The 6,942-nt window shown below is 48.8% G+C and overlaps 1 protein-coding gene across 2 annotated transcripts in view; it reads right to left on the bottom strand.

The window, feature by feature from the left end:
* EXOC4 (exocyst complex component 4) overlaps window positions 1-6,942 on the bottom strand; it is a 372,421-nt gene that overhangs the window by 80,710 nt on the left and 284,769 nt on the right. The window lies entirely within an intron of this gene.

The following is a 6,942-nucleotide window of genomic DNA, read 5'->3' as shown; positions in this document are numbered from 1 at the left end:
GCCCATGAGTTACACAGAGCCACTCTCTGTTTAACGATCCTTATTATCCTCAAAATCCCAATTGTTTGTGGAGTCAGGGCTGGGGAAGATGCTGGGATGCTCTGACAAGCTGCAAACTCAGCCTGCTGTCCTTGTTTTTCCAGGGTCAGAGTTTTCCAAGAGCCTAATCCACGATTCCTGCTTTCCTCACCTTTTGGTGGTGCCCATGAGTTACACAGAGCCACTCTCTGTTTTATTGTCCTCAAAATCACAATTGTTTGTGGAGTCAGTGCTGAGAGGAGATGGGGAGGATGTTGGGATGCTCTGACGGCTGCAAACAGCCTCTTCCAGGGTCAGAGTTTTCCAAGAGCCTAATCCAGGATTCCTGCTCTCCTCACCTTTTGGTGGCGCCCATGAGTTACACAGAGCCACTCCCTGTTTTATTGTCCTCAAAATCATAATTGTTTGTGGAGTCAGTGCTGGGGAGGATGTTGGGATGCTCTGACGGCTGCAAACTCAGCCTCTTCCAGGGTCAGAGTTTTCCAAGAGCCTGATCCCCAATTCCTGCTCTCCTCACCTTTCAGTGGTACCCATGAGTTACACAGAGCCACTCCCTGTTTTATGATCCTTATTATCCTGAAAATCCTAATTGTTTGTGGAGTCAGGGCTGGGAGGAGATGGGGAGGAGGATGGGATACTCTGACAAGCTGCAAACTCAGCCTGCTGTCCTTGTTTTTCCAGGGTCAGAGTTTTCCAAGAGCCTGATCCCCGATTCCTGCTTTCCCCACCTTTCGGTGGTGCCCATGGGTCCATGGAATCCTGGAATGGTTTGGGTGGGAAGGGACCTTAAATCCCCTCCAGATCCACCCCTGCCATGGCAGGGACACCTCCCACTGTCCCAGGCTGCTCCAGCCCTGTCCAACCTTCCCTTGGACATTGCAGGGATCCAGGGGAGCCCTCTCTGGACAAGATCCATGGATCCACTGAGACCAGGGAGCTCCAAAGTAATCCATGGAACAGCCCCAGCACTGCCTGGATCCCCTGGAATTACACCCCCACTCCTTCCCAGGGCTCCAACACCTCCTGATTTTTACTGCTGTTGGTTTTACCCCAAGCATCCCCTCATCGGGAAGATGCTGAAGAGGGTGGAACATCCCCAGTCCCCGTTGGACACCCAGCTTATCCCAACTCCTCTTTCCCACATTTTCTTCCCAGCTTCTCAGCCAGGGTTCCCCCTCTGTACCTTCAATTTGTGTCCTTGAGTGAATTATCCCAGGACACCTCTTAGTACAGCTCGAAACTCTTCCTTTCCAGCCCCACTCCCCTAATCCCAAACTCCTCCATGATTTTCCTGCTGCTGCCATAGGGAGCTGGCCCTGGCTGGATCCAGGTGCCCACCAAGCTGCTCCATCCTCCCCAGAGGACAGAGGGTGGGAAAATTATGGAAAAAAACCCTTTTATTGTGGAGCAGACACCATAAAATATGGAATACCAGTCTGGAACAGCTGTCCTGGATACGTCTTTCCCAAAATCTTTCCCATTCCCAGCCTGCTGGTGAGGGACAGACAGCCCTGATGCCGTGGCCAAAATCCTGGTGTGTGTCACACCTTCCCAGGTACTAATCCTGCACTCACAGGAAACATTTATCTTATGGGAAATAATATGGGAATATTCCTGGACACAGCTGGGGCCCTTGGCTTTCCAGGAAACATCTGGAAGCCACAGGGGCTAACTGGGCTCCTCTGCCTTGTGCCAGGTGGGATTTTGGATGATTTTTCCCTCTTCCCACGGCCAAGGTGATGTTTTATGCTACCAAGGGTTAAACAGCAGCTGAGCCAGGCACTCACAGCCTGAGGAGACACCCCTGCCCCAAAAAATAGTCAAAAAGGCAACTTAAACCACAAATTTTATGGAAGGAGTGGAAGATGCCACCAAGAAGCAGCAAAATGAGTGGTAAAAGCATTTCCTGGGGAATCAAAAATTCCTGCTTGGCTGCCCCATTTTGGCTGAATGAATCTGCTCTTTCTCAACAAAAAAGGGGCTTAGATATATTTTGCCTGGCTGGAAAGCAGGAGGGGTTTCTTTTCTTCACCATTTTGAGTGATCCAAGCATGGTTATTTCCCATTTCTTCCCCCCAAATTTAGCTGAGAGAGCTCAGCCAAAGGAGGTTGGTCAAGCTGCCTCCAAAGAGGGAGGTGAGCACTTACGAAGGATTTAATCACTTTTTACACTCTCAGAACCACATTTTGGTGATGCCCATCTCTTTTTCAGCCTAAAAAGACTCATTTGGGTGGGGGATTCCTTTACTCAGAGCCTTCAGAGAGGCTCAAAAATGAACAAAGTGAGGATGAAGATGAGGAAGAAGGGGGTGGACACACAAGACAGAGCTTAGAGTGGACAACCTGAAGATGAGGAAGAAGGGGGTGGACACTGAACTTAGAGTGGACAGCAAAATAAAAACGTTCAACTTCAATGTGGACATGAATAATACTGGCAAATTTATGCAGAAAAACACGGAAAGAGATTAACTTTTGCATTTGAGGCAGCAAATTTTGTCAGAGAAGGGTGTTGGCAGAGGATTAAAAAGAAGGGCTCATGTTCAGGGCAGCAGCTGTGAACTGGGCAGGTTTCTCCTTTCAGTATCTCCAAAAATCCCACAAAAATGGTTTTGTACTCAGGTTTTTAACACAAAATGGTTTTTCACTCTGGAGTTGAGCTGCTCTCCTGGAAATCTGCTGGAGACGGGGGTTGGACACGCCTGGGAAGTGCTGCCAGCACGGCAGGAGGTTTGGGGGCTCCATCTCCCATTTTATTTGCATCTTCAGCCCCAGCTCCTCACCAATTAGTCAGAAATCAGAGCTGACGTTTGTAAACAGTTTGGGCGGCAAACTGGAATTGGAATTTTGGACAGAAATGCGATTTGCAGGAGGCACCTCACCTACGCTGCACTTGCAAAATTCGTCAGCAATTAGCACACGAGAGCTGCTATTTATAGGAGTGTCCAATCCCATCCAGCCCCCTTAGGTTTGATGTTTTTCTTTTTAAATCCCTGGAAAACACGAGCCAAACGGAGCTCAGACGTGAACAATCTCAGCTGTGCATTTCCCAGTGCTGACGTCCTTCCCGAGCTGTTCCTGCAGAGAACTCTGGATCAAATTCTGCCTGGAGGAGCCTCCCTTCGGATGCTTCTTCACCCACATTTGCTCACATTCCCCCTGAAGGAACAAATCCCACAAAAACACCTCTCTGCCTTCCCAAATTCTCACTCTTTGCCATCCCAAGAGCAGCTTTGCTGGATGGGATCGACTCCCAGCTCCCAGGAGTTGATCCTGATTTTAAGGAGCTGTAAATGATCCCGACTCCACCACTCTCGGGATTTCAGCTGCTCAGAGTGACCCTGAGATGTGTTGTAAAGTCTCTTTTCCCAGCCCAGCAGCTGAAGAAGGAGTCAGAACTCTTCAGTTCTGGTTCTCAAGGTTATCTATTATTTTTTATCTATAACATTCTCTCTCTGTCCTGCTGAGGTCCATCCAGCAGGTCAGACAGAGGCACTCTGCCTGCTCCCGGGGCGGTGTTATCTTTTTATACTAAAAACTACACATACATTATTTACCATAACTTCCCAATACCTATCACCTATTTTAGACCTATTTAGGGAGCTTCTACTCTAAACCAATCCAAAAGTGCCAACATCACCCAGATCATGGAGGCCAAGAAGAAGAAGAAAAAAGGACAAATTTGGGATCGCTGCTGCTCACAGTGACCCTGAGATAAATCAGAAAGTCTCTTTTCCCAGCCCAGCACTCAAAGAAGGAGTCAGGGCTCTTCATTTCTCGTTCTCAAGGTTGTTTGTTGTTCCTTATCTATAAAATTCTTTCTCCTGTCCAGCCAAGGTTTGCTCAGCAGGTCAGACAGAGGCACACTGCCTGCCCCTGGGGATGGTGTTATCTTTTTATACTAAAAACAACGTGTACAATATTTACCATAACTTCCCAATACCCATCACCTGTGTTAGACAATGAGTTTCTACTCTAAACCAAAAGTGCCACCATCACAGCAGGAGATGGAGGCCAAGAAGAAGAAGGAGAAAGACTGGACACGCCCAGATTCCTCCATCTTGCCTCCTGAACCCCCACCCTAAAATCCCCAAAAATCTATTTTTCACCCTGTGACAAACTAATTATTATTCTACTTAGACTTTCGTGGGTTGCAGATCCTCATACAAAGTTGGTAATTTTTTCCATGGGTCAAAATCAAAGTCACAGGTGTCTTGGGCTCTGTGCCAGGGTCTCTGAGCCCCCTGGCAGGTGTTTGAGCAATCCAGGGCAGCCAGAGGGATGTCCTGGGTTCAGCCACCAGCAGGATTTACCCATCCCAGCAGCCCAGGGAAAGCCCTGGAGCGGAGGGCAGGGCTGTGTGGAGCCCAGATCCCTGCAGAGGGCACAACATCCCCGCGGATGGAGGCGGGAATGCTCCGCTCCTCTGCGCTCCCGGGGATGGATCCGGGATTCTATTTCAGTCCTTTACCAGCAGCAAAACCAGAACGTTTCCTGTTTTTTCCCTCTCGCTGCAATCAGGAGATGGCCAAATTAGCGTTGTCCTAATTAGCCCTCAGCAGGTGCCAAAGCCAGGAATGGCAAAGGAAGGAAGGAAGGAAGGAGCGGCGAGTTCAAGCCAAACAAATCAAATCCATTGTCTGGCTCCAGGCAGGGAAGTTTTGGGGGAGAAAAGGAGTATTTTGGACAATGGCACACAAGCAGTTCCCGATTTAGGGGGGTGTTCAGGCAAAGTTTAGCCTCTGCTCACTGCTATTGTCAATAATAATGATGATGATGATGATGATGATGATGATGATGATGAGCCTGTCTGCCGGATGAAGTTTTCCCTGAATAAAATCAGGCAATGGGAAGTAATTTCTTGGTCAGGAAGCACAAGGGCTTTTTCAGGCTCAAAAGCCATGGAGGGGATGATGTAGAGCAGCTATTCCAGCTGCATCTTGTGGTGGTTTTTAATGGAATTATTTATCCCCGTGGGATGAGACACGATCCTGGTTTCCCTGTCCAGGAGGGCCATTTTACAGATGGATAACTGGGGTGTCCTTAGAAGTTATTTATTGATATTCACCCAGGAAATCTCTGATAAATTAATGGTTTATTTGAATGGTTTAACCCAAACACGTCCATGGCCAGTGGGTGCCTTGATCTTCCATGCTTTGGCTGGGGAATGTTAGGGATGGATCATCCCAAAATGCCAGTGGGACAAAGACAGAGCATTTGGTGACTCCCTGTCAGTTTACAGAATTATTTTGGGAAACTTTCACCAAACCCAGTGTGTGGATTCCTGCGGTTACTGATTTCTAAGATCACGGAATCATTTAGGTTGGAAAAGACCTCTAGGATTGAATCCAACCATTCCCAGCACTGCCACGGTCACCCGTGTCCCCAGGTGCCACATCCACAGGGCTTTAAATCCCCTCAGGGACAGGGACTCCACCCCTGGGCAGCTCCTTCCAATGCCTGACCAACGTTTCAGGGAAGAAACTTTTCATAATTTCCAATCTAAATCTCTCCTGGTGCAACTCACGACCATTTCCTCTCATCCTGAAATTGCTAAATTGCCATGAGTCCTGAATACCCAAATCTCAATAGAATTAATTCAAATAAAGCTGAATTCTTTGCAAATGTTCAAATGAAGAATCTGAATTACTTTGCCAGAGAGCAAAAGGCACATTCAGCCATTTATTTTTAAAGAGGACACTTTAGACTCTCAGTGGCCAACTTGAGGTCACATTTAATAATGGAATTATGGAATGGTTTGGGTTGGAAGGGACCATCCAGTGCCACCCCTGCCATGGCAGGGACACCTCCCACCGTCCCCGGCTGCTCCAGCCCCCTGGCCTTGGGCACTGGCGGGGATGCGGGGTCAGCCCCAGCTGCTCTGGCAATCCCAGCCCAGGCAGGAATTCCTCATTGCCAAGATGCCATCCATGCCTGCCCTCTGGCAGTGGGAGCCATTCCCTGGGTGCTGTCCCTGCAGGCCTTGGCCCCAGTCCCTCTGCAGCTCTCCTGGAGCCCCTGCAGGCCCTGCAAGGTCTCATCCTGCCTGGAGGGAAGAACTGGAGTAATTTCTCAGCTCTACCACCATTGCCACCCACATCTCAAGACCCTAAACCACTCTGTGATCTGGATAAATCAACTGGGAAACCACAACTCCCCATAATTCCACTGACCATTATTCCAGTTTTTTTATCCCTAGAGGGAAACACCCTTGACCATCTTGGCAGAGACAATTCAAGAGGCAACTCCTGACCACAGCTGGCAGATCAGCTGTGTTAGGCTGGAAATGGAGGTGTGTATTCTGTTCCTATCTGTGGAGCAGTTACCTCTGTTCATGGGGCAGTTTTTTCTTTATCTCTGCCACAGCCAACCCTCCCTCCAGGAGATCTCTGCTGTCCATGGCCTCCTAATTATTCCAAAGGCAATCAGCAATTAACTCCTTGGAGTTCTGGCTGCTGAGAATTGGAGATTTCTGTGCTGCCAGGCACTGACCCCCAGGAGAACCCTGCACTGACCTGAGAGGCCTGGAGAAGCTTCCAGAATGGAATGATGGAACTGGGATTGTGGGTGTGCAGTTTGAACAGAAGTGTGTGATATCACAGGGTGGGGAACCCAGAGTTTGACCTTCAGAGGAAAACTCCCCCCTTGTGCAGGATCCCTGCTCCAGCAGCAGCACAGCTGGCACTGCAGGAGGGCTGAGCCCCCATGGGATGGGGCTGTGCCACCCCCTGACACACAGGGGGCAGCTCCTGCTCTCACTCTGACAGTGGGTTGTTCTCTTTTTTTTACTATTGCATTTGTATTTTAATTTTCCTAGTAAAGAATTTTCCTGGTCTTGCTCCCAAATCTTTTCCTAGTGAAAACTATATCCATTCCCATGTATTTCCCTAATAAAGAACTGACATT

Source organism: Geospiza fortis, unplaced genomic scaffold, assembly GCF_000277835.1.
Source record: "Geospiza fortis unplaced genomic scaffold, GeoFor_1.0 scaffold61, whole genome shotgun sequence".
NCBI classification, from domain to species: Eukaryota; Metazoa; Chordata; class Aves; order Passeriformes; family Thraupidae; genus Geospiza; species Geospiza fortis.
The sequence above is the reverse complement of the archived record's forward strand: the minus strand, read 5'-3'. Positions and strand labels throughout refer to the sequence as shown.